The 26,542-nt window shown below is 39.7% G+C and overlaps 1 long non-coding RNA gene across 1 annotated transcript; it reads right to left on the bottom strand.

Annotated features, from left to right (window-relative positions):
* Positions 1–271: 271 nt before the first annotated feature.
* Positions 272–26,542, bottom strand: LOC130145108 (uncharacterized). The gene is made up of 3 exons (XR_008820376.1): positions 26,455–26,542; positions 19,577–19,638; positions 272–445 (listed from the first exon to the last, which is right to left on the bottom strand). It is a non-coding gene; the product is annotated as an uncharacterized LOC130145108 (long non-coding RNA).

The following is a 26,542-nucleotide window of genomic DNA, read 5'->3' as shown; positions in this document are numbered from 1 at the left end:
ACTTTGCAGACTGGGCTTTTAGCTCCAGTCAGTCTTGAGTGTCTTTGCCACGAGGGCATCTGTCATATCAAAGTCCCACTGATGTCTCAGTGGTGACAAGATACTAGATCGGTATTAATCACGAGGCAAAGGCAGCAACCATGGGAGAAGGGGAGGCAATATTAGTCATATGCAGAGATAGCCTGCTGAATACAAACGGATGCAAAACCACCCTTAAGTTCTCTCCCATACGCTTTCTGCAGGAAAAATTTCCCCACCCATCTACCTGTAAACATCAGACCAAAACTCCTTTCATGTAGTGTGTTCAGTGCTTTCTCAAAGTCTTTCCACACAGCAGGATTAAGATGGAATCATGTCATGCTTCGGTGTTGTATTATTCTGCACAAATATTTCAATAAAATGAAAGCTGACTGTAATAGAAATTCTGGTAGTTGCTGACAAGCACCTGCAACACATCAAAATGAGATAAAACATGAAATCACCACGCACCTCAAATGCTTAGGAAGATATGCAAATGGCATAGAAGCTACAATCAGAGCCATTGCAAAATCACAAGCAGTTAGGATGAAAGGACTGGGTTTGTAATCTAGTCATCATGCGATGATTTTCTTCCTGCTGCATAGCTTGTTAATTATAAATCTATCAATTATGATGCTTGAAAAGCCTTACCTCCCTAGTACTCAATGAATATTTTCAGAGGCCAAATACCATTCTCATCTCCTAGTAGAGCAAAGAAAATCACTATTGCAGGTTGGAAGTTTAGTACCACTTCTCAGCACCATTTTTGGTGTCCCGATAGGGAAGGGGAGTCTTCTCAATGCAGGACTTTATCCTGTGTCTACTGTTTGCACTGCCATAAGATCTCTACATAGACTTAATCTAGTTTAATAATCTCTCCAGGAGAAATCCTGAGCCTGTGGAGATTAATGGCAACCTCACCGCCTTAGTTCCCAGCCTGAGATATGGAGATGGCACACAAGGGTATTGTAAAAAGAAATTTGGGCTACACATGTACCTTAATTAACAGATGCAGCGCTCCACTGCAGAGATTGCTGCATTTAGTCATAAGTGAAACTGCTCCTGTATATGTTGCATAGCTCATAAAGTGCTTTGGGGTTTGGAAAGTAAAAGTTTACATAAATCAATGTATTTTTATTGTGTGATACAGCCAAAATTACATACTCGCGCTCAAAGTCTGGAATCAGGGAAAATTTGTGTAGGGTCATTTCTTAATTTTCATATTAAGGCAGTGTTCACTTGCTTGTATCATGATATATATAGGATGCACTGACAAAGCAGATCACTGTTTTATTTTCCTATGTCGAGAACCCCATCATCACTTGAGCATCCTCATCTTCAGCAAGCAGATGTGCACTTCCCATGAGCTGAGCATTGAGGTTTGACAGCCTTTAGTAAACACCCACTCAGTATGTGCATGGGAATCTTTTTGATAGATAGATGAAGAAAATGGGTAACGTGTGTTCAAAAGGGACAGGAAATAGCAATTCTGCAAAGCACCGTAGAGACTCTTTGACTGTTCCTCCAGCAAGCGTAAACATTACAGCAGGATTTTACTAATGATTCTCTGCATAATTACTGTCTGCAGTAGAATAATTTGTTTTATTTGTAACACAGAGGTCAGGAAGAATCCTCTTTATATATAGCGCTTCTGAGCAAAATTTGTATTAAAGGGGAAAAGGAAATACTTTAAAAGCTCCACATTAGTAACTTTGTATCAGCCAATTTGCAGTAGGGTTTACTGCCTAACAACTTTCCCCTTGACTTGATTTTACCTATGTTCTGGAATGGATCTACCAAAGCAATTATTGACTATGTTGTGGATTGTTTTGTTGTGGTTTTTGGGTTTTGTGTTGGGGGTGGGGGGGGTGGGGTTGTATGGGGTTTTTTCCTTTGTTTGTTACATTTAAAGTTACTTTGGATTGGCCAGTCAGTATGATTAGATTTTGCTGAGATACTAATATGAAACGTAAATTCTCCCACTTCCTCTGTGATGCCTTCCCAAATCTGTGCCTGTGCATCTGTGTTTTTGTGTGCGTAGTAATATAGAGGAAAAAAGCCAAAACTGCAGTTTCTCCTTCACATACACAACACCCTTCCCCTCAGCTGTCCTCTGCTTTTGACATATTTCTGGGACAATTCCAAGGAGGCTTGTTTTCTTGTTTTACATTTAAGTAGGATTTTCAGCAAAAGATTTCATGACACCCAACACATAAGGTGTGTAAGAGTATGGTGACTCCTTTCTTAAATAACAAATAAACCAAGGTGAAACACACTAAAGGACTTCCAAGAGAAAATGTAGTAAATTAGAGACAGAAGCTGGGAACAAGAGAGCATGTTTCCTCTCCTAACTGTAATTAGGAATAAAAGAAATCTCTTTTCTGTTATGGGAAGATTCATTCAAATCCTTTGTTTTTTTATTGCAGGCATGGGTAAATCTAATTATCTTCCCAAGATTAATAAAAATATAGTATCTGAAGTATACTCTTTCCTTGCCATGTACTGCAACTTATGGTTGTTTAATACCTTCTGAAGTCAATGGCAGCTCTTTCATATACTCCTGTCAATGCTAGATCAGATTCTTGCTATTGAGTTTTACAATTAATGTTTAGTGTGAACAAAGTGGAACATCCATATCCACAATTAGTCCTTCCAATTGCAAGTCATTTGGTGTTTTCATCTTTCAATTCAAGAAAGGACTGATCCTTAAAAATTACTTCTCACCTAGAAATTTGTGATCCATTTCTACAGTGGGAAGGAGCTGCCTTAAACCACATGATATAATTTTAAAGAAATCCCAACAAATATGACCCACTCTTTCACTTTTAATGTTGCTTTTGTCTAAGCCAGGGAAAGTAATTTTGAGGTTTGTTGGGTAATTTGGGGTTTTTGGTTTTGGGGTTTTTTTTCTGTGAACTGTTTTTCGCAAAAAGAACAAAAAAGGGCTGAATACTAAAAACACTACTGCTGTTTCTGCAATTTCAGTTTTAACTGAAAACCTTGCTATATAGCTGACCAAAGCATACAACATTTGGGGTTGTATCACACGTTGTTGTATCACATCCATTGATGAAGAAAGGTCTTTTTAGTGGCAATACAGAACTGCACAATAGGACACCAAACACAACTCTCTCGCAGTTGCTAGCCAGCTTAGAGTTAATAAATGGCTAAAACAGAATTTAAATCAACCCCAGATAAGTTTCCTGATAAGAAACATTGCTTTGTCACTTTAAATCTTGTTAACAGATCCTTACTGTTTTAAGTTGACTGGATACAGAATCAGGTAAAAGCCGAAAACAAAAATAGCTCTTTTTGTATGACCAAAGTAAAATCTCATTTAGTTTCTCCTAATCATAATAATTTGGACAACAGCCATACTCAAGAATTTCTCTTCCCCTGGGTAAATTGGTCTCCGGTTAGCAAATGTAGAATTTAAACTGCTTTGTTCTTTTTATATGTAAATTTGTACTTGGAAAATCATCAACTAATTTTAGTCTGTTTGGGTTGACATGGTCTCTTTGCCAAAAGTTACATTTGCATTCTAGTTTGGCTTCCTTTTATCTATCAGAAAGCCGATACGTACATATACATATATATATATATGTGTGCGCTTGTACTATAAATATATATGTATGTATTTAACTCTATGCTAACTAGTTATCTGTGGGGTGTAAAGATTCCCATCACACATAATTAATTAAATACTTAATGCACCAAGTATTCTAAAAGAGGATTTCACTAACAGCTCTCTAACCTCACCACATCAGTATTAAAACACTTTGTTGTTTACAACCGTGTTCTGCTTTGGGAAAAATCCTTGGTGTTCATGTAATCAACAATCCTATTAAGCTTTGCTTCCTGTTAAATATAAGTAATGAACTTCTCCAAATGGGGAAATTCTGGGTTATATCAATTTTAGGTGGACCTGGATTTGATGCAAAGACACTTACATAAACCCTGGAAAAACTGTTGCAGCCAAGACAACAGCCTTTTGCCCATTAGTAGCATATAATAAACACAAACTTTCTTCTTACCTTCTCAGAACTTTGTGGTCTCACTTCAGAGCTTCAGAAATATTTTAGACAGCATTAACTCTCTGTATCTCATTGCAATCTTAAATATTTCTATCAAATCGTGGTTTTATCATTTAATGATTTGTTTATACAAAAAAAATCAGAGAAGATTTCTCCCTCTAGCTTCTCTGAAGAGCTTAAAAAAAAACGAAATAGAAATAGAAGGAAAAACAAAAAAACAAACACCTAAAGGATTTTGGAACTGAATTTGATTCATTATCAGTAGGATTGGTGTCCTTTTGAAAATGAGAAATCTCCTATCTGAGAGTTCAGAACAAGTGATCATAGTGTTTCCCACTTACCTACCCAATCTATAATTATTCTTTATCCAATATACAACAACCAAAGACTGGAAAGGCATGCTAGATTTTTTATTTGATTTTTTTTTTTTTTAACTCTTATTATCACTTGCATTTTTCCTCCCAATAGTTAGCCTTTTCCAGTGATTTGAAAAACAATGGTGAAGAACTGACTGCTGAAGAGGTGACTGGTGTCATTGCAGAAAGATGTTGAATATTTAGAGAGCCACGGCAAAACAGCACTGGGGAAAGAGTTTGATTAGGCTGGGTAGCTGTGTTGGATTTTTCATTTAATTTGTTTTGGTTTGCTTTTTAATCTCAAACAGAGCATTTGCAGCATTCTTTGGCAAAACATACTGTTTTAAAGACACAATGCTGAGAACAATGTTTTCAATGAAACGTGAGCTCAGCTGACTACCACGTTTCAGATATAATTACAAACTGATATCTCAGCTGCACATCTTCTGAAAGCTGACAAATCTTTTTAATTTCATGAAACCCAGGCCATGTTATGAAAACATACGCTGAATGCAGAATTCTACACGGGTTTGACATGAAGCCAGGCAAAACAAAGGTTTTGACAGGCTTTCTTATTTTCGGTTCCAAATCTCAAACAAAACAGAGGGAAAGGATCACAGACACATGCAGATTAAAACCCTGCAAAATAGTCACATGTATTCCTGAAACCAGAATTTTCTGAGCTGTCTAAAACCAACCCCCTGGAGATAATTGATTCAATGTAATGAAACCAAATAGGTGGACAAAACTATCAGCCCTAAGAGCATCTGTACTATGCACTTAAGGCAGTGTGTTCTAACTTTAGTATGTTTTATCAGGTATCGTACAAGTGTCTTCTGTAGCACAAGCAGAGTACAGCACAGCTCTTACTGAGGAAACTCATTGGTAGGGGTAGTTAGCACCTGCAAGATTCAGATTTCCTGATTTTAGTATCCAAATTATATAAAATAATTACTGTAGACTCACAGAGCCTCAGCCTACCACTGGAAACTCAAGGAAGATGCTACCACACAGATGACAGAATGGTTGAGGTTGAAAGGGAACACTAGAGATTGTTTTGTTTAGTCCCTGAAATTAAACATGTTTTGAGTTTTCTAATACTCTTTCAGGAATGTAGAAGAATATTTCTGTTGAATTCCATATAAAGACTGGATAACCTTAAAATATTCCCATTTAGGATTATTAGCTTTTGTAGCTTCCCACTTTTACCTTGTAACCCACAATGTCTGTCATTGAGAATGACAGTATTTATACATGCTGCATGGCACTCTATCCTGCCAGTCTGAAGTAGGGTTACCTGGTCCTATTGTAAGAAAAGAAAGGGTTACACAGTGAAAACTGGTCTAGAACCAGGTTTTTGCTGCATGTACTTGACTCCCCTTTTTTTCCCTTTTGGGGGGCAGTCATAGGACGTCACAGGAGAGAAGGCAGGAAGAGGAAAGCTAGTAATATGTTTAAGTGCCTTTTTCCTTCAGCATTTCAGTGCTCTTTGTACATTTTTTTAATGACGGTTCATGTATTTATACTGTAATCAGAGGTGGCTGGCCCATGGATAGCAGCAGTATATTGCATTTTGTGTATTCCAGATACGTGAGACAGGGAGAGAGATTCATTGATTGAGTGTCTGTATTTTAAGTGTTACTATATTTACTAGATAACAAATTAGAGATTTGTTAGACAGCAGGCTAAGTAGCTGTCTGTGAATCATGTATTTATTATGCATGACTCTTTCAGAGTCATTAGAAGTTGAAAAGAAAGACTCACTAAGATGTGGAGGGGAATTCAGCTTGGAGCTGCTTGGGGACCACAGCAATGTATCTGAGTAACAGTCACTGTTAATAATAGTCCCCAGGTTACAATCCTGGGGCTTGAATATGAAGTTTTCAGAGCTATTAGCAAACATCAGTATTATTATACAAATGGATAGACTAGGGCACAGAAAGTCATAACGAAGTTCCCATCAATATCTTCAACATCAGTGCTATTGGAAAAAGCAGAGAACACAGTAGATCTGATTTCCATTCCTTTTACTCACCTGCTAGATAGTGTGCATTTCACTGTGTGAAACTTCCTGAACGTAATGTAATGGTGTCTAGGTGCAAAACTGTAGACCATTTAATTTCCTTCCATTTCCATTTTGATATAACAGGGAGTCTCATTTCCTGTCTTGAATAGGTTTGGGATCCTGCTCACATTGGCAGTGCTTGGCTCCAAAGATGGCAGCTAAGTACAGGCATGCAACGATGCTGCTGCAAAAGTTAGGGAGAAGTAGGAAAGGATATTGGGGGACCAAGAGTATATAGTTTTAGCTACAAGGTAATGACTGCCACTGGAACAGCGCCAGAATACTGAACCAAAATCCAAGAAAGAGCACAGGCTAATCTCCTTTCTCAAAGCAGAAGCAGTCTGAGAACACAATAGCTCATGGTGAATTAGGAGAATACAGTAGTCATGTTTCACATCTAGCTTACTTTTCCTAACCAGAAGCCATTAAGTATCTGGTTAGTGGATCACTAGAAGGCCAGATCATCTGGTATGATGATAGTCTGAAAGTTTTATATGAACAGATCTTAATGCTGGCCTTGTCCTTCTCATCACTGAAGTTATTGTGTTTAGGAGGAGCCACATCTAACGCTAGGACTTTACAGTGTCAGTCTCCTACGAGGAATAATAAATATAAGCAAAATGAGAAAACCGTGACTATTCCCTTCGTTGTTCTCTGATGCACATTAATCCTGAAGCTAAGACCAATTATTGTAAAATCTCAGTAATTCACTCTGGCCATGGACATAACCCAGGGTAGACCTTTTTCTGTTCAAATTCTAACGAAGTAGCCCATGAGAGCCAAGGTACAGCTGACTGTAAGAAGACATTTGACCTTTGGCAAAAAAGTTCCAGCATGTCTGATGACACTGTCAAGAACGTAGAGTGCTCCATGTACAACCAGGTTGCAAATGCGTATGATTATTAAGAGTTGAGCCCAAGTGCTCAATCAACTGACCACCAGATTTCATCTACCATCATTAATAGAAAGGAAAGTACAAAGCAAGGCAGAGCTTTAACTGTAACCTAGTTTGAATATCAAGCAAAAATTGCTTAAAGTTAAGAAAGTGAATGGATAGAGTTGGCTGAGATATGTGTTTTGGAGCAAAATAGCCAGATGCACACAACATACAGGTGATTATATTTTTTAAACAGTCTTTATTATCTAAGATGATACTTTGATAGGTGAGAGGTAAGTGACCACTATAAAAAACATATTGATCAATTTGAATTGGTGAATGTCCTCATGATTTTTTAAAGGTCTAAATAATTCCATATTGAAAAATATGGTGCATAAAAGTGAATTTAAATCTAGCTAATTAATAGATTTGTAATATTTTTTCTTAATATGGTGGTAGCCTTCAGTGGAATATTTCAGAAAGGAAAAGATTCTTCAGGGGTCAGTTCTTGGCTTAGTGATGGATTGGTCACTGATAAAAATTGAAATGGTAAGAATCATGCTAGTTGCACTATCAAGAGGCATAAAGTGGGGGACAAGCAGAATTCTCAAACCATTCTAAATTGTTTAATACACTAAGCTCATAGAAACAGTGTTGTTATTGTAGTCTTTACTTTTGCAGAGCCAAAGGAACTTTTTAGGCCATGGGCTGTCAATATTCCATCTCAAATGACCTGTTGTGTTCTGCAGTGTATTGAATTTGAGGTGCAATTGCAGGGGGATGGAGATCACAGTGGGTAGTTTGATTCTGTTGAGAAGAATGCTGTCAAAGGAATATTCAGGTGGTGTGGTCTTGCTAAACACACCATTACTGTGTTTAGCTTTCAGATTAGATTTTGAATATGTTAAAAGCAGATGCCATTCTGAAAAGTGCAGTGGGAGTGGAAGGGGATCTGGGTATAGTATTCAATGCCAGAGTGTGTGAAGAAAGTCAGACTAGGTGGTTTTAACTGATCTCGTTCAAAGAAAATATGTAGTTAAGAGATCATCAAACAGCAAGAACAGAGAAGTCTTTCTTTCAGTTTTCTTTTTCATCTCTGCACTAAGCCAAAATTGCTAGAAGAGGAGTTTGAATTGAGATATGTGAAGTAAGGGTTTGGTTTGGTTTCAGCCTATTTTCTCTTTTTTGTACAATTCCTGTAATTAAGACTGCTGTCCTGTAGATTACTTTACTCTGATGTTCTCAGTTGTAAGCTGGGAGAGGGCAAGCTGAACAGTGTGCTGAGATTAAAAGCTACAGCCACACTCTCTGATTTGATAATGGATACTCTGCCAGTGTGGAGTGGGGGTGGTCTATATGCAGAAAAAGACAAGTTGGGGAAAGGACAGTAGAAAAACAGCAGTGGGCAAGGTCTCACAGTGGTATAAAGAACTGTGTTTTACCTGTAAAAGGAGGTACCTGTAGATTGTGGTGGCTCACAGTCCACAAAACACAAAATTGAGAGTGATAAATCAAAGCTTACGAAAGGAAGGAGAGTCCATAAAAGTTTAAAAGAATATACTCATTTCAAAAATCGTCATTGCATGCCAAAATAAGAATGTTTGTATCAGGTTAGAATGGAAGTACATCTGACCCAGACTCAGTTCTGAAAGCAACCTGGAGCAGATATCTAGGAACAGGGCAAGCTGATACTCTTTCTAGGACACCCTGCCAGGCTCCAGCACTTCACAGCAGATTTTATTTCCCTCTGGATGACTTTGTCAGATCTAGAAGCTAAAATTGTCAATTCAAGTGTAAAATTGGGATTTTAAAGTTAAAGGCAAATCTAGCTGTGGAATCTCTGTAGAAGCCTCTACAATACACCTGCTCCAGTAAAAGCAACATAATATGCACTCCTGATTTCTATTGATATCAATGTGATTTATGCATGAGTGCTGAGTGCAAAATATGCCACTGTGAAATTTCTCCTCAGTATTTAAAAGCAGGTGTTTTCCCAGAAAAAGCAACTTTATATCTCTAGGATCTCAGAATCATTGAATTGTTTAGGTTGGAAAATATCTTTAAGATCAGCGAGTCAAACTGTCAACCCAGCACTGCAAGTCCACCACTAAACCATATCCCTAAGTGCCATGTCCACAAGTCTTTTAAATACCTCCAGGGATGGTGACTCCACCACTTCCCTGGGCAGCCTGTTCCACTTCTTGGCAGCCCTTTGGTGAAGAAATTTTCCTAATATCCAACCTAAACCTCTCCTCGTGTAACCTGAGGCTATCTCCTCTTGTCACACTGGAAGAGACTAACCCCCACCTCGCAGCAACCTCCTTCCAGGCAGTTGTGGGGAGCAAGGTCCCCCTTGAGCCCCTTTTCCCCAGGCTGAGCCCCCCCAGCTCCCCCTCCCCCCCCGAGCTGTGCCGCAGCCCCTTCCCCAGCCCCTGCCCGGCTCTGGACACGCTCCAGCCCCTCCGGGTCTGTCTGGGGGTGAGGGGCCCAACGCTGAGCCCAGGGCTCGAGGGGCGGCCGCACCAGGGCCCGGCACAGGGGGACGGGCACTGCCTGGCCCTGCTGGCCACGCTGCTGCTGACACCGGCCAGGGCGCTGCTGGCCGCCGTGGCCACCTGGGCACACTGGGGGCTCCTGCCCAGCCGGCTGCCGACCAGCCCCCCCAGGCCCTTCCCCGCCGGGCAGTTCCCAGCCCCCTGCCCCCAGCCCGCAGCGCTGTGGGGGGCTGGTGTGACCCACGGGCAGGGCCCGGCACTCAGCCCTGTTGGGCCTCATACAACTGGCCTCGGCCCCTCGGCCCGGCCTGCCCAGACCCCCTGCAGAGCCCCCTGCCCCCCAGCAGGTCACACTGCCCCCAGCTCGTGTCCTCTGCAAACCCACTGCGGGTGCGCTCCAGCCCCTCGTCCAGGTCCCTGATGAAGACATCAAACAGGACTGGCCCCAGCGCTGGTCCCTGGGGACACCACCTGTGCCCGGCGCCAGCGGGATGTGACTCCATTCCCCACCACGCTCTGGGCCCGGCCACCCAGCCAGCTTGTTACCCAGCGCAGAGCACACCCGTCCCAGCCCTGGGCACCAGTTCCTCCAGGAGATGCTCTGGGAAACGGTGTCAAGGGCTTTGCTAAGGTCCAGGTAGGCACCATCCACAGCCCTTCCCTCACCCACTAGGTGGGTCACCTTGTCATAGAAGGTTAGTCAAGCAGGACCTGCCTTTCATAACCCCACGCTGGCTGGGCCTAATCCGCTGGTTGTCCTGCATGTGCCCTGTGATGGCACTCAGGTTGATCTGCTCCACAGCCTTCCCCAGCACCGAGGTCAGGCTGACAGGCCTGTAGCTCCCCGGACCCTCCTTCCAGCCCTGCCTGTAGATGGACATTATACTGGCTGACCTCCCGTCAACTGTGGGGAGGCTTGGCCACCGTTGCTCCTGGCCCTGCCCAGGTCCCATCAGCCACTGTAATGCAAGCTGCGGGCTCCTGGCAGCTCTCTGGGGTCCCCCTGATGTTCCCTCAGTCTGAGACCCGCCTGCGCGCTGTGCCAGAACACTCCACTGCTGATCCTGCTGGCACTGTAGCCGCTTGCCTCGGCAACTCGGATCCTAGTGAAGTCATTTTTGGTTTAATCTTTTCCGGAACATTGTTATATTAAAAACCTTTCCAGTGGCATCTATGGGATTAATAATATCTGTCATCTACAAAGACCTTACTTTCATTACAGGTGATAACATATATAGTATTTTCTTGTATGCATATATTGCATTTAATTCAACGTATCTAAGACATTCTTTAAATAAAACTTAAATGAAAGAATTGCTTCACCCATCAGTGAAATGAGCTTTTAGGGGTAGAGACACAACAGCTGTTTAACATCACAAAGCAATATCATTGAATAATTTAGTTCACAAATTTGAGAAGAAAGGAATATTTATTCAGAGGAAACTCCAGATGGAATTTAGGAAGGCAGATTGTCATTCCAAGCCAGTACTACAATTTTAATCAAAAAACCCACATTAATTCCTGCAATACTTTTACTCTTTCATAATGTTCTGTAAAATGTTAGATAGCAACAGGACTTGTTCATTACAAAATCTACCACTATAAGTCTTCCATTATAAGAGGCAACTAGGCAACCCTGTCCCTTTTTGACGCAAATCAGAAAAGTACCACAATGTGTGTCAGAAGAATAAGGATATAAGGTTAAATACACTGGATCAGATCATTAATCTGTTTAACCTAATATTTCATTTTTTTCTGAAGCAGTGGCTAGTATCAGCTCTTTTCACAGCTAGTACCAGATGTTAAAAATATCAGCAATGTATAGTCTGCAATTATGGAATAAACTATTAAGCAATTTTAATCCTAATTCCCACCAGTTAGTTGTTGACTTACATTTAGTGTTCATCCCTTTTTTAGGTTAAATCTCTCTAATGTAACAGTGAATATTTTCATAAGCGGTAAAATATCACTGGAACATGAATGTTTGTGGCTGTTGCACCACCTAATCTTTATTTATGTTACTGATGACCCTGTACATATGTGCAACATGGGCTGATGAGAACTTCAGTAAGCAGTTTCCTTGCATGCAGGATTTGATCCTAGTAAGGCATGCTTCAGCTTCATAAGTCTAAAATGAACTTTGTGTCTGAAATTTGAACGGAAACACACTCTGGAAAACCCGATCATATATTAGATCATCAATTGGTAAGACTAGTTTTAGAGTGCTAAGAGCTTCAGATAGTCATACCCAACCTCGCTGCTCTGACAGGAAAGTGCATCTTTTTTAATTCCAGAACTTCCAGCAACTAAGTCCATCACCAGAAAGTTATTTAAATAGAAGTCTTAAAAGCCTTGAGGCATAGAAAGTTATTGTTCATTATGGATACTTACCAGAGATGAAAGTAGCAATGGAGCTTTAAATCAGACAAAGACAATTTTAGAAAAATGACATGTAAAGTTTCTGAAGTAGGGATCCAAAATAATACCCAGAAAATTTTAAAGAACTTTAAGTATGTGTCTGTAAGGGAAAGGAAGAGGAGAGGGAAAGAAGTTCATAGTCCTGGAAGGATTAAAGGAAAACAGAAACGTAAGCTGAATATTTAGAAATGTGCACTCAAGCATCTGTTAGAGAAATTCTTGTATTGTTTTGAAATCCTGAGTTTTCAAACTGGTCTATACATGAATGCACTTGAGATTTTTGTGTATTATGCAGTGTTGCACCTCATTAGAAAGAACTGGTTTAAGATTCTCTGAATTTCTTGGGCTCCTCCCTTCTTTAAACTTGTTGGAATCTGTGTTGGGCTCTTGGGCCATTCCACTTCAACCCGTTATACCTGCAGTCTGGAACTTCCGAGGGACTTTGTAAGACCAGGGTCTTACTCTCTGCAAGATCCAAAATTATTTTAAAACATACTTTCAGGAAAAAGGTCCTTCAGTAAATAACAAAAGGAAATTTAGATTTTGAAGACAACTAACATACAACATTAGGTGCTAATACGATCCTTATCTTCTGATACATTAACAGAGAGGGTAACTTGTGACACAGATTGGTCCCACATTATACAGCAGTACCTGAAAGGTACTTCATGCTCCAAAGAGCTTACAGTCCAAGGTAAGCAGCTACCAGTGAATACAACAGGTGGGGAAGAAAAAGGTAGTAGTGAAATTATAGTCAGTGAGATAAACTGATGAGTCATAGCTCATCAGCTCATAATCCAAAATATAAGATGCTATCTAATACTGTCAGTATCAAGCAATTCATCATGTAAGCTCTCCGTTGTGCTTAAAGTCTTGCAGATATGGACAATTGCAGGCTGTGGGAATTTTCCTCTAGTCCTATTGTTGAGTGAAATTTTAGTCATCGAAGGAAAAGTAGAAGAGAAGGTCTTAAATGCTCTCCCAAGACACATCAGGGGTAGTGAGATCCTATGCTGTTTGGAGCCCAGACCATTTTATGTTTAAAGGACTGTAACTATCACTTCACTTTATCATCAGAACAGAGTGTGGCACACTTACCAAATAATTACAAGAGGTGATCCAATGTATTCTGCACTCTTCTGAAGTTTCTGAGAGTTACCCCCAGACAGATCACAGCACTTACTTCTGGACTACTGCTAACAAATTATGAAATGTGAAAAATATCCATAATCCCCATGGAAGTGTGGCTTCCTGGATATCACTAAATAAAAAAAAAAATCAGAACAAACTCCTTTCTATAAAAGAACCTAATATAGCTGCCAAGGAGGTGTCTCCTGTACCACAAACCCTTAAACTGCCAAATACATGTAGATTTGGCTATGGAAATGACCCAATAGTTTATGCAGACACAGCTGTGAAAGAGGGCCCCGAGGTACTGCTCGGGAGTGTGCTGAACTGTCAGAGGTGGTGAGATGTCACGGGGAACGGTTCAACTGCACCAGCACTTTGCAGGGTCTCAGTCTTGCGGGTGGGAGGTGAGCTCTGGTTGAGGCACTGAGCTATGAGGTAAAAGGGCTGTTGGAGAGGGTGAGCAGAGCAGACTGCACAGTATCAAGGACAAAAAAAGAATAACAGATTGTTTCCAAAGACCGTGGAGAGGCAGGATGCAAATCTCATATTGCTTGGAAGGAGGGACAATTGGAGGCTATGTCTAAATGAGAGGAGGATTGAGAATGTCATGTTGAAGGAAGGAAGCTTCTGGGCTTTATTAATGGACAGAAGGTTTTTCTTCTGCCTGCAGATGTCAGATGTGCACTTACAGATGTGCCCGTAATGAGTGAGGAGGAGCAAACTCCCTCAGGGGAGGTACCTGGGCCTGCAGACACTGATCCACATGTTGGCATTCAGAGTAAAGAGTAGATGGTCATGGATACAGACTTCTGCAGAAGACAGAAACTCTCATCTGCCAACCAGACTTGTTGTCTCAGGTTGTTCAGCACTTGTTGAGACTTGAATATGGGATGTTGCACAGGCTGCTGAAACCCATCCAGACTCTAGATTGCCCATAGCTGCTCACCAACTTGGGCTGATGCTGCTAAGTATCAACTGACCTTAAATGCATAAAGAGTAACTAAAAGCCTTTAGAAGGGAGCATCGGGGCCCAGGGGTGTTCTTTTTAGTCATGTCAGTCACGAAGAAAGATTTAGGTAGAAATAGATGTTATCTTTCAGAACAGCTGGTTGTACAGCTGGTGTTTCAGGCAGGACATTAGCTCTAATTACCATGGGATCGTACTGGAGGAAAAAGGGCTTCTGGAGGGAGATGGGATCTGTCTGACAAAGTCAGGTAAAAGCATCTTTGCAAGCCAGCTTTCTGACCCCATGAGAAGAGCTTCAAAATAAATGTGTCAGCAGATGATGACCACAAACTGATGAGAAATAGAGGTGTAGACAAGCTCAAAGGGGCAGCCTGATGGCATGGGTCATGGGTCTCACATTTCACTTGAAAAAGACCTATGACTGCTCTATCTTAGATGCCTGCATGAACACACATAGCATGGGAAATAACAGGAGTTACTAGTCTGCAAATTGCAGGGCTATGATCCCACAGATATGGGGAATTAGATCTTACAGCTGGAGAACTGAAATGGGTGGGTAACACCTCCTTAAAAAGGCAGAAAGGCAAGAAAAAGGTGTCACACACCCCTCAATATGAAAAGAAGTTTGAACGCACAGGGTTTTGCCTTAGAATTTATGACAAGATGATTAGGAGTTTACGGGTAAGCACCAGAGGAGACACCAACAAAGGTAATATGGAGCACACCTGCTCCAGATTACCTAATCAAGAAGAGGAAGCAGATAAAGTAGATAAAAAGATGTAAGAAACATCACTGGTACTAGTCAACCATCCTGCAATTGCCTAGAAAGGTAACTTGAGGCCATTTGCAATGTAGATTTTCAGAGAGCATCAAGGACATGGAGATCAGTAATCTTATGACTAGGGGAGACACTCTGCTCGGCATGCTTTTCACCTAAAAGAAAGAACAAATGCAGGACATGAAAGCTGGCATAAGTTTTGGCTAAAAAAACCCATACTCAGATAAGTGAGCAAGACATATGGCAGGATCACATCAAAAGAGCAGATTTGAGCTTGTTTAGACAATTAGTTAACAGGCACAGGAGACTGCCCTGAATTTCAGAAATGACCAAGACAACAGCACACTCTGGGCACTGGCTGGATAGAAAGCAATTTTGCTGAAAAGGACCTGGGGGTTCTGGTGCAGAACCCCATTGAGTGTGTGTCAGTGGTGTGTTTGTACTGAAGAAAATCAATAGCATATTGAGCTGTATTGACAATAATTTTGTCAGAAGGTTGAGGGAGGTTCCCTCTGTTCAACAGTTGCAGGACCCCTTTTGGAGTTGTGTGTCCCGTTTGTGGTTCTGCAGTACAAGAAAGACATGGACATGCTAGAGTTATTCCAGTGGAGGTCACATAGAGGTTTAGAGGGCTGAAGGATGTGAGAAACAAGAAGATCCTGGGAGAACTGGGTTTGTACACCCTTACAAAGAGATGGCAAAAGGGACATCTTGTACAGCTATCTAGAAGTACTTAAGAGGAAAATGTATAGAAAAGAGAGAGATGTACAGCAATAGGAACAGAGCCTATAGAAACAATTTTCAACCTGGGAAATTACGATTAGATATAAGGAAAACTTTATGCAGCATCTAGATTGTGAAACATTGGAAAAGGTCCCACAGCTGTTTTGGAATCACCAGCAACCGAGAGACTTAAAGGTCAGTACGATGTGAGCAACCTGACCTAACTTCAAAGTCTTCTGCACTGCATGAACCTAAACCAAAACTGTCAAGAAATATGGAAACTGACAGAAATATGAAATTTTCACTCTGCAAACATTGGCTGCAAGCAATCACTGGCTACAGTAAAAGCAATTCAAAAGGTTTTGTTTTTCCAAATTGAGTTTGCTGGCATCCTTCTGATTCAACTATTAACTATGAAAATGTGCTTCAGAAATTAAAAGGATGCATTGTACTCTATGTAAACATGAAATATTTTCAAAGGATTTAAAAAGGAGTGTGAGCTTACTTAAATAAACCTGTTAAAGATGAAGCTGAAGAGCCTGTATTGCAGCTTTTTTATTGGTCCCTGATAAGAGCTTGGATTATGGATGGAACAGAAACACTTAGAAACTGTTACAAGAGACTGAGTTAATTTTCCAAGAAAAAGAAGTGACTCAGTTCAGAAGGAAGCATATGGAGATTATTGACGATAGTAGCATAACTGTGGATGAGAATTTGTATCGCTGAGAACTGCAAAATCTTGGGAAATGTAGAGACAAACAAGAAAAGCACATGGAGCAAATGCTGAGGACCAGCACAAGCTAGAAAATGTCAGGTGTATTGGGAAAATGGAACAAGCTGCAATAGATTTTGCCACTTTTCAAAAGTTTCAAACATCATCATTGTATTTGGCTTTGGATAGCATAATGTTAAGGCAGTGCCCTGTAAGGAGGTAGATAGAGCGGTGACACAAATTGAATCAAGTACCAGAAATTAAATGTTACATTTAGAATTTTTAAGAGGGATACTAAGGCAGAAGCCATTCTATTGATAGAAGCATTCTGAAAACTTTAATAGAAGAGCTACAGATATTAGAAGGATAAATAAACTAAATGTAAATGAATGCTTGTATTCATTAAAAGCATATGAGTCTTAGCTGTATGTGTAAATAAAACCAGAAAAGATGCAATCTGTAATGGTGCTAGTATAGAAGAAAATCATTTTGGGTTGAAAGTGTATCTTACTGATGTTCTCAATAAAACTACCTTTGTTGAAGATAAGAATTGAGAAGAGTTTTTAAAAGTGTATTCCTGGGAATAGGTAGGCTGTTAACATGATAGATGTAGCTAAGAGAGCCTAATTTTCATGCTGTGTGGAGAGTTGTCCTTATATAAAAAGTGAGAGTTAAAAGAGGAGATACATACACTTGTTTGCACTAAGAATGGCAGGACAAAGCTGAAAAGGAAAGGTGCACCTCTTGTTGTAGAGGAAGGAAAAACTGTGCCTCACTAAAAGAATTAGTATTAAAAAATATTACTCGTTTGTTTGATGTGTTATATTTAGGAGGACTCTTGGCAGTTGCTCTTAGTCAAAAACACTTCCCGTCTGTGTAAATTCAACGCTGTCTATGGGACACGTGCTTTCCCCAAAATGCTGTTTGGGTTTTATAAGGTAGCCAAGGTATTTCTTTTTATGAAATTTAATTGTCTGAAAGTGGTACTTTATCACCAAGGGCTCCAAGGTGCTTTGGCATGAATCAGACACATGAACAGAAAGTATAAGCAACATATCTCCATATATTTATGGCCACCACTTCTATGTCAGCCCTATAGACAGATGACACACCTATTCCTTGAAGTAGTGAACATTATAATAGACATTCACAGCTAATGTGAAAGATTTTCATCAACGGACCAGTGTGTATAACTACACATTGTACTAGATACCACCTTAGATTTTGATAAAAGCCCAAAATTAAAGATACAGCAGCCATGAGGTACTGACATGATATCAAACTAAGCTTCCTATGAATACCTCCAGAGATGATTTCTCAACGTGCAGTCATTAGCTTGTTTTCTTCATTACAGAAAATCACAAAGCCTATGTCAATACCAACAAATAAAAAAGGAAACTTTGGCCTTGTTTTATGGGAGTAAAGATGCTCTCAAGGTTTTCTGAATAGGCTGGAGACACAGGCTATGCTATGGTAAAAACCCTGACAGAGCAGGAGAAAGTGGTAATCAGGAGAAAAAGTGTTTATGTATAGTAGAAGAAAAAAAAATATTTTCTATTAATTGCCCAAGACAGTTGAACCCAGAAGATCCCACAGGAATACACCAAACTGAAGGCTAGTTCTGCTAAATGTGATGTGGTTCCCAAAGTAACAGCTACCAGTAAGACAAGTTAGTGGGCACTGCCTGGTGCAGTGTGAGCTGTAGATCATGGTGTGCTGGAGCAGTTGTGCTAGTGCATGGCTTCTGCTCCTAGGCGTGTCAGTACTACCATGGGTTAGAAGCTGCTGGAGGTCTGCACTAGTGCCATTCGCTGTGCATTGAGATAGAAACACTTAAGCTCTAGAAACTCTGCTTTGAACTTAGTTATTTGGTGAGAAGTGGGTGCAGAGAGACTGGATGAAACTAAATTTTGTTGCTTTCAAACTAAAACGCCAAAAGAATGAGGCCAGTTAGGTCTGTCAGAGTGGTTCCTGAATGCAGCTCCCAATTCCTCTGTTTCATGAAGTCAGCTTTCTGCTGGAGGGGAGAAGCTGGGTGGGCATGTTGTGTCCAGGAACAAAGTGCCATCTTCTGGCAGCTCAGTTGTCTGTGAGAAAGCATGGTGGCGTCTCATAACATCTTCACACGTGTGCTTTGAACTCTTAGGCATACAGCCCAGGGCAACCCATGACCTGACACCTGCTGTTTCTTACATGATGTGTAAAGACAACTATTAGTGCATTAAATATCCAGACAGATGATACCGGGCTTCGAACATGAGCAGGGAAGAAAAATGGATCAGGGACTAGCACAGCAAAATCTGTCTGTGGTGCTCACCTCTTGTTCCACTTGCTCATTCTCTAATTACATTTTAAGGCAGGTGCTGTGTCTTTGCATACAGCATCTCATCCATTGAGGCAGTGGTGAGACATAGCTATTAACAAGGGTGATTCCCGCACAGCAGATCTTCCAGCATTGCACGAAGGCAGGAATAGTCAGATACAGTACAACTCGTGGCCACACATAGCTTGCACTGGACAAAACAAGACCATCTTTTCTTCCTAGGTCATAGAGATTGTCTTTCCCTAATTCTCTGATTCATTTTGCAGCCTAGTATCCTGGCGTTTAGACCTGGTCATGCATAGTCCATCACTGTTTAATTAGTTCCATTCACTGCCCTAACCAGATGAGACATATTTTGGACCTAAAGGAAAACTAAGCTTATTCCCTTACTGCATTTATCTTAGGAGTAATCTAGCCATCTAGTCTTTTAAGGATTGTGTGACTAGGGAAAAAATACTGTTTGGACCATTAAGGTATAAAAAGGTGCCTAGACCACAGTCCTAAAGACAGTAAATCAAACCCACAAACTACAAGGCATCTGATATATCTTCGTGATCTGAACCAGTAACGCAAGAACTGATTCTTCCATATTGCCAATGGAGCAACTATTTTCATAGGATTTTGCTGAAAAGATTACAAAGATCATAGGGAAACTGTAAACTACATTTCTTAATGTTACCATATGTAATCCTTCAAGTGCTCATGTTAGGAGTTTCTTCATCCATTACAAGTCCTCCCCACCTATGTAGGAAAAGGAAGCATCACATACAAAATGTATAAGGTAAAAAAAAAAAAAAAAAAAAGCTCACCCAAATCCAAAACTTTTACTATCAGAAATCTGGATGTCTCCCATGGTGACAGAATCAGTTCCTGTCCCTATTTTCACATGCACAACAACAGGCCTGTGGTTAGGGACAGTAATTGGGTCAGTTCCCCCAAAACACAATTCAGAGAAAACAAGCAGATGGTTAACTCTTAACACAATCAGAAAGAGGACTATTACTGCTGGGTCCTTTTTATACAATCCGTCCCCTTCCTTCTCCTACCACTGCTCAGCCCCAGCTTCTTGTATATGAGCCCTTCATTTTGTGCAATGTCTGAAATCAGACTCAGCTTTAGTAAGGCCATGTCTTACTAAATGAAGTGTCTGGTAAGCTTTTGTAAAATGCTCTATCAGTTGAAATGTACTTGAATATATGAGATGTTCAGATATTATCCAAATGCTCTGGAGTTCACACAACATCATAACTACCATGAAATACAAAAAGGATCTGACAAGTTGCATCTGATATTCAGTCTGGGATGTCTTAAAGAGTGTCCATCTTTCAAAAAAGCATCCACCAGTCCTCTCAATTTTAGATCCTTGTGTGTCAAGTTGGACACTCAAAATAGTCTTTTTTCAGTGTCTTGGCCAGTGTTTTGCATTCTGTATCCAGTTTACTGCAGCTGCAGTAAAAGAGGTCTAATATGTTGGCTCATCTGAATAGGGCTTGGTTATATAAAACCATGGATATTGTGTTAGCAAAGGGTTTCTTGATTGCATGAAGAATAGAGTGGCCAAAGTACAGAATGTTTAAATAATAGGTACCAAGAAATTACTCAAGTGCAATGATGAATATACTACAGCTTTTGTGTGCAAGGAGGGAATAATGTTGAGCCTGTTCTGTTTTAAGAGCTGTGATATCATGGCTAAAGTATTTAGACCAGAATGAGAAATGTTTTTAAAAAGCTTCATAATAGGTTTGTGTTGCTGGACCAGAGAGAAATGAGAGGAGATATCTTTAGATTGTGCTAATTCTGCTTCTAAAAGCTGCAGAAATTTTGTCATTGATCTTAGTGAAATGGAATATAACTGTGTGAAAGAGAATGGCTGTGAACTGCTTTTAAGGAGGTATTGTTTTACGGGAGCAGTGAACAAACAAGACATCTGTTATAAGGATTTTAAGTCATTTTTTATTGTATAGGAATAGCCAAGAATCTTAGTGCTTAAGAAGGAGCTCTTCACTGACTGAGTTTTCCTCCTTTCTGTTTGACTCCTTAACTCCATACACCAGCCAGAACAAGACCCAGGCAATACAGTCACATTTTAAACCCCTAATTCAAAATTTTTAGTGGTTGATAAGGTAGTACACAGGCCTTTCTTGGGCTTTGTGCACAGGAAACAGCTTTCACTCCTCTTGCAGAGGAAGGATTTTGATCTGTCTCTTACACAATAGTCACCAAAAAGTTTACCAAAATTGGAAAATTTCTAAGACAAATTCAATACCACATATGAAATAGTTTCTTAAAGGTCTTTTCCAACCTAAACAATTCTATGATGATTGTATTTATACTTTGAGTATGACCTAGTTTTCAGTCTGGACCTTGGTGAAGCCTACTGGCATGTTGTCCCTGTGTTTTGAAGTTAGGACTTAGACAAGTACCGGTATGTTCATACTTCATACATAGGTATTTCCCTTGCAGAAATCTAGGGTGTGACTCAGCCCCAGCTTAAAACAAATATACTTGTATTGCTGCTTGTAGATATCTATGTGTACATCAAAGGGCTCATTCGGCTCCCCATGGGGAAATCTCACACTGTCTGTGATCTCCTTGAGAGTCTCATTAGACTCCCAGCTACTCACCCAGCAGACATAAATCTTCCACAAGGTATGTGTTACGTCCACCAGTCCTTGGTGTACACTCTCAGTGCCCTAGTACATTTCAAATCGCAGAAGAAAGCTTGAGCAACCTAATTCAGCTCTACATCTTCACTGAGTATAGCGATCTTAACCCCCCAGTACAACAGTAAAACCTTGCAGATGTCCTACTCTGCTACTAAATTTTAGTCCTGAAGTTGCATGAGGTGAATTCCCTGCTTTGTCTCCAAAGTTGTGCTTGTAGGTCAGGTCTGAATTCAAACACAGCACGTACAAGCCAAACCATCATAGCTCTGGCTAACAGGCATTATCAGCGTACACAATAACTGAAAGTTGCCAAATGCTTCTTTACTATTTGCTCTTCAGTTAACTGATGCCTGAATGCAAAAAGCCAGTCACTATGGAGTCAGAAGTTGGAGGGACAGGGCAGTTATCAAGTAAAATTTATCTTGTGTTTTTAGTAATCAAAAGCATATGATTTTCCGTTATCTTTTGCAGAGATAGACATGACTCCTACCCAATTAAACAAAAGTTCTTTGGCTGCTTCTGTGAACTGGAAATCTTCTGACAACTTGTAAAGCAGCTGGTGAATGTGGTTTTAATTACAGAAGTAAATGGGGTTGTTCAAGGGTAGATGTACATGTCAGGAACCATAATTTCACCTTGCAAAGGGTTTTATCTTAGTACGAGCTTAAAGTATTCCCCATGTGCTCAGTGAGGCATGTCATCCTCTCAGCTGTGCCAAACTACTGTGGGGCTGCTCTGAGTAGGAACCCAACCATGCTTCCTATTTAGTGGTAATAAACCGAAACCCAAACCAAACCAAACAATACAAAACAAAAAGCCCAGCAAAAATGCTTTACCTTGGTTTGTTTTCTAAAAGCTGGATCATTTATTATCATTATCATATCATTATCATTACCATCACAGATGGTGACGTGTGGGACAAAAGTGCTTTACTATGGTACAGAAACATGAAGATGTAACAGACCTGGGATGGAGTAAGGCTATAATTTTTTGGCCATAAAGCTTCTTATATGATGAAGCTGTGACTTAATGTTGAAGGTACATGAGATAATGTCATCAGATTAAGACTTTTCTATACCCTCACACCCTTTCACTCTCCTCCTCTTTCTCTCATCACTGATTCTCCTCCTCCCCACCCTAATGCTTCTGCTGATACAGCTGCATCAGGGGAGCACATATAAACAAAATCCCTTGCATGACCCCCCACAAGCCTCCTTTACCCAGAATGGTTCACTGAATAATTTTCCAGCCAAGTTATGTCATTGTAAGAATGAGCATATGGGATTGAACCACCTGTCCCTCAAGCCCTGTATCCTGTCTCAGGCAAGAGACAGTAGGCAATAGTTCAGGAACCTCCTGCTCAAACAAAAATAATGTTCATTCCCCCTAGCAGTCCTTCATGCACAGCTGCAGGAATGGTAAAACACAGTTTATAGGTGGGAGCAGGACCATACAGAAAGAGGAAGGCAAAAATGCTAATCTCTGTATCACAGCTTTAGCTACTTGGCAATTTTTGAACATACCTAATTCGAAGAAAACAGTCATGTAAACTGTCTACTATTGCTAGCTTTTATTTCAGATTATTTTCATATTTGTAAAAATACTTTTTTTTATAAATATCGGGGATTATGAAAATTAAAGGCATTCACATGACTTTTTCTTCAGCTAGACTACAGCCTAGGCAATAAATCATACCTATTCTGCAGAAACTCTAGCCAAAATGCCTTCAATTTTTATGCAAATGTGCTTCATTCACTGAAAAAGTGTTAAAGACATTTATAGGTGGGTATTGTATCACTCTTTGAGGCATTACAGCCACTTGGATTGAAAACCTCTAACATTTTTCATCAACCTTGACTTTGAACACCTCATGTTTCTGCATGCTAGAGCAGAAGTTGCGGAAGAACAGAGATGGGAAGAGTTAGGAATACGATTTTGAAGGTAACTTCTTCTCAAGGTCATGGGTCAAAGAAGCCAGAGCAATGTGAATGTTATTAAATCTTCTGTACTGCAAGCAGTCTTCTAAATATGTATATATACATGCACAGGCTGGCTGCAACCTGAGTGTATTATCATTCATTACCCGCCCATTGGGGACCATTGGGATAATCTCGGTGAAGAGAATAAGAATTGTAATAAGACTTCATGACTATGTTGCCAGGAGAACAGTACAAGCCTTGCTGAAAGTGCAAATAAAAATTAGCTCTTCAATCTCCAGGGGCCCAGGGGGTGAAACTGATGGAACATCTGAGAAACACTTTCTGAAGAGATAAAATCATTCAAAAACCTTAATGAAATTTGCAAGAATGAGGCATTTATGTTGTTGGTTCAATTTTTAGAAACTAAGAGAAAAGGTTACATTCAGATCCTGGAATTAGAGTTTTATTAATTTAAGGTGGTAGCATTGCTTTCTTAAAGGTGACACCATTCAAGGTTGAGGTTTTGACTTCTTGGTTGTGTCTGAGAATCCTTCCACATACTTTCTTTATAAAAGAACAAACCAGGGGAAGAAAAAAAAAAAAAAAAAAGAGGAAATAGTTTTTCAGCTTTGAAAAGTGAAGTCTATTTTGGATTTCTCGTCATTGAAAAGTCAGTGAGTCCATGAAAAAGAAATATTTTAAATGTGATTTGTCAAAAACATGTAATACTTCCATTCAACTCTAGCAATTACCATCTACTGAGAAAGGTAACTTGTAAATGCTGTTCTGGGAATTAATACCTGAGGTGCCTTTCCATTTCTGCCATTGCATGAAGCTGAATATAAGAATTAAGACTGTTTTTCTTTGCCACAATGTGAATATGTTTCACATACTGCAAGGAGCAGTCCAGATGGAAAGGGGTCTTGCTGTCTCTCCAAAGCAAGAGTTCAAAGCATGATATCTTAAATTCATTTCCTAGTAAAGTGAATAAATTCCTGGCACTGGAAATCACTGCCATGGAAAATTAAACAGGAGTGCATTTACACTCAAAAATATCATGAAAGTAAATAATAGAATCACTGAAAAATACATTGTTAGAAACAAGCATGAATATAGATAAGCAGACATCACTGACTGTCACTTCATAATCATGTAAAAAATGTTATCTTTTTTCTTCTGGTGATTGATACTAAACACCAGAGTAACAAGGCTCTCTTGCTTTGCTTGCCATGAATAATGCAACTAATATATTTCCTAAGCATACAGAAATACGAATTTGTTCGATAAATAGCATAAGTATCAGTGAGAGACAAATTAAGAGTTAAGCTGCTGAAATGTAAAGCAGCACAGGGACAGCACCTGTTACTAAGCTAGCTAACATTTTCTTTCCTAGCTCTTCATTATCACGTGCTTGAAACATTGCTGTTTCCACTTGCTTTTTCCTATGCTTGGCATTTGCCTTAAGTGCTTATAGATGTAGATTTGAACAGATTGGTAGGAACAAGAGGATGATACGGTCTGCGCTTGGTGTTTTCTTCCAGGCTAAGACTTTTTTATCAGCAGGCATGAATTCTGAAATTTAACTTTGTGAGCCTAACTTCAGTATCATTTTGCTAGCGCATTAACCAGCACTTCACACAGCATGTTTTGTTATTATATTTGAAAAATTAAAGCCATGATAAGGGAGGAGATGGGGAGAAGGGAAAGGGCAGGAGAATGAAGAATGATCTAGATAAATTCATTTACCTGCATCCAGGAAAAATGTATTTACATATATGTATATATATATTTATATATAAAGGATATTTACTTATCATATAAGTAAAAAATGGCATATATAAAACCTATTTTATTTACCTGATGATTTCATCCATTAAAAACTACAATAGGATAGCTGAGTTAATGCAGTTTTATCCTGCTGTAAATAGAAAGAAATGCTCTGTTATTCTAACCTTGTTGTGTTGGCCAGTGTTGACTCTTTAAATGCCGAGTGCAATTTGTCTGTTTTTTGATAGAAACCAATACCTCTTAAATACTTAGCTGTGTGTGTCAAGATTCAGCCTTGAATTGATTTCATTACAGCTGTGTTATAAAATCCTGCAAATAAGATTTTCTGGAAGAAATGTTGACAGGTCCTTAACTAGATAGTGCTATTGAATGCCAATATAATTAGCTGGGCAAATCACACAAAGTATGCAGAATGTCATTCATTTCTGGCACTACTCATATTATCAGGCCTTACTAATTTTGCACCTGTCTCTTCTGCCTTCTCAGCTGGAGACTAATATTGCAGATATTTTGACTTACACAGCTGATAAGTATGAGTGCCATGAGTTGGTCTGAAGTCCATTCAGAAAAAAGCCACAATGCTGCAGTAATTGCTGCTTCTCCTAATCTTTCTTTTTTCCTATCACTGTTTTCAAAGTCCTACTATTTTTGGTAGGAATTAGAACTACAGTCTGTAGATTATTGGTATCCCCTTGTTTTGCTTTGCTGCTTTTTCTCCTTATGGGTGACTCTAGTATAGCAGTAGGCAGTACTTCTACAGCTAACCAAATTCCCTTCCAGATTGAGACAAATTAAAGCAGGAGACATTTAATAATTTTAGTGTTAATGGTGGGTTTTTCAATTTGTAGAAAATAGATGAACCTGAAAGTAACGAACGTGATATTAATAGAAACAGAGAAGTTACTCATGTTACTTCAAGGGAAATAAATGTAATAATAATGTAATAAATGTTACAATATGAGAGACTTGATATCTCCTGAATTATTTTGATTTCCTAGTTCAATAGTTCTACACTCTAAATATGATTGCAACAAAACAGAGAGTAAGAACAGTTTCTGTAAAATATTTGTTGTTATCATAAAAGTGGTGGGTCCATTTCTACACCCTTCCTGCAGTTGGGCAAATAGATTAGGAAGACACATCATGCCAAAAGAAAAAAAAAAAAAAAATAAAGAAAAGATTACCAAGAAGCCAGCTGATGGGCTCCAGGAGAGACGCAGGGGGATTGATTTATCCTGTTTAATGAAATAGGTGACTGCAGCAATATTCATC

The sequence above is a fragment of the Falco biarmicus genome, chromosome 2, assembly GCF_023638135.1.
Source record: "Falco biarmicus isolate bFalBia1 chromosome 2, bFalBia1.pri, whole genome shotgun sequence".
Lineage (NCBI taxonomy): Eukaryota > Metazoa > Chordata > Aves > Falconiformes > Falconidae > Falco > Falco biarmicus.
The sequence above is the reverse complement of the archived record's forward strand: the minus strand, read 5'-3'. Positions and strand labels throughout refer to the sequence as shown.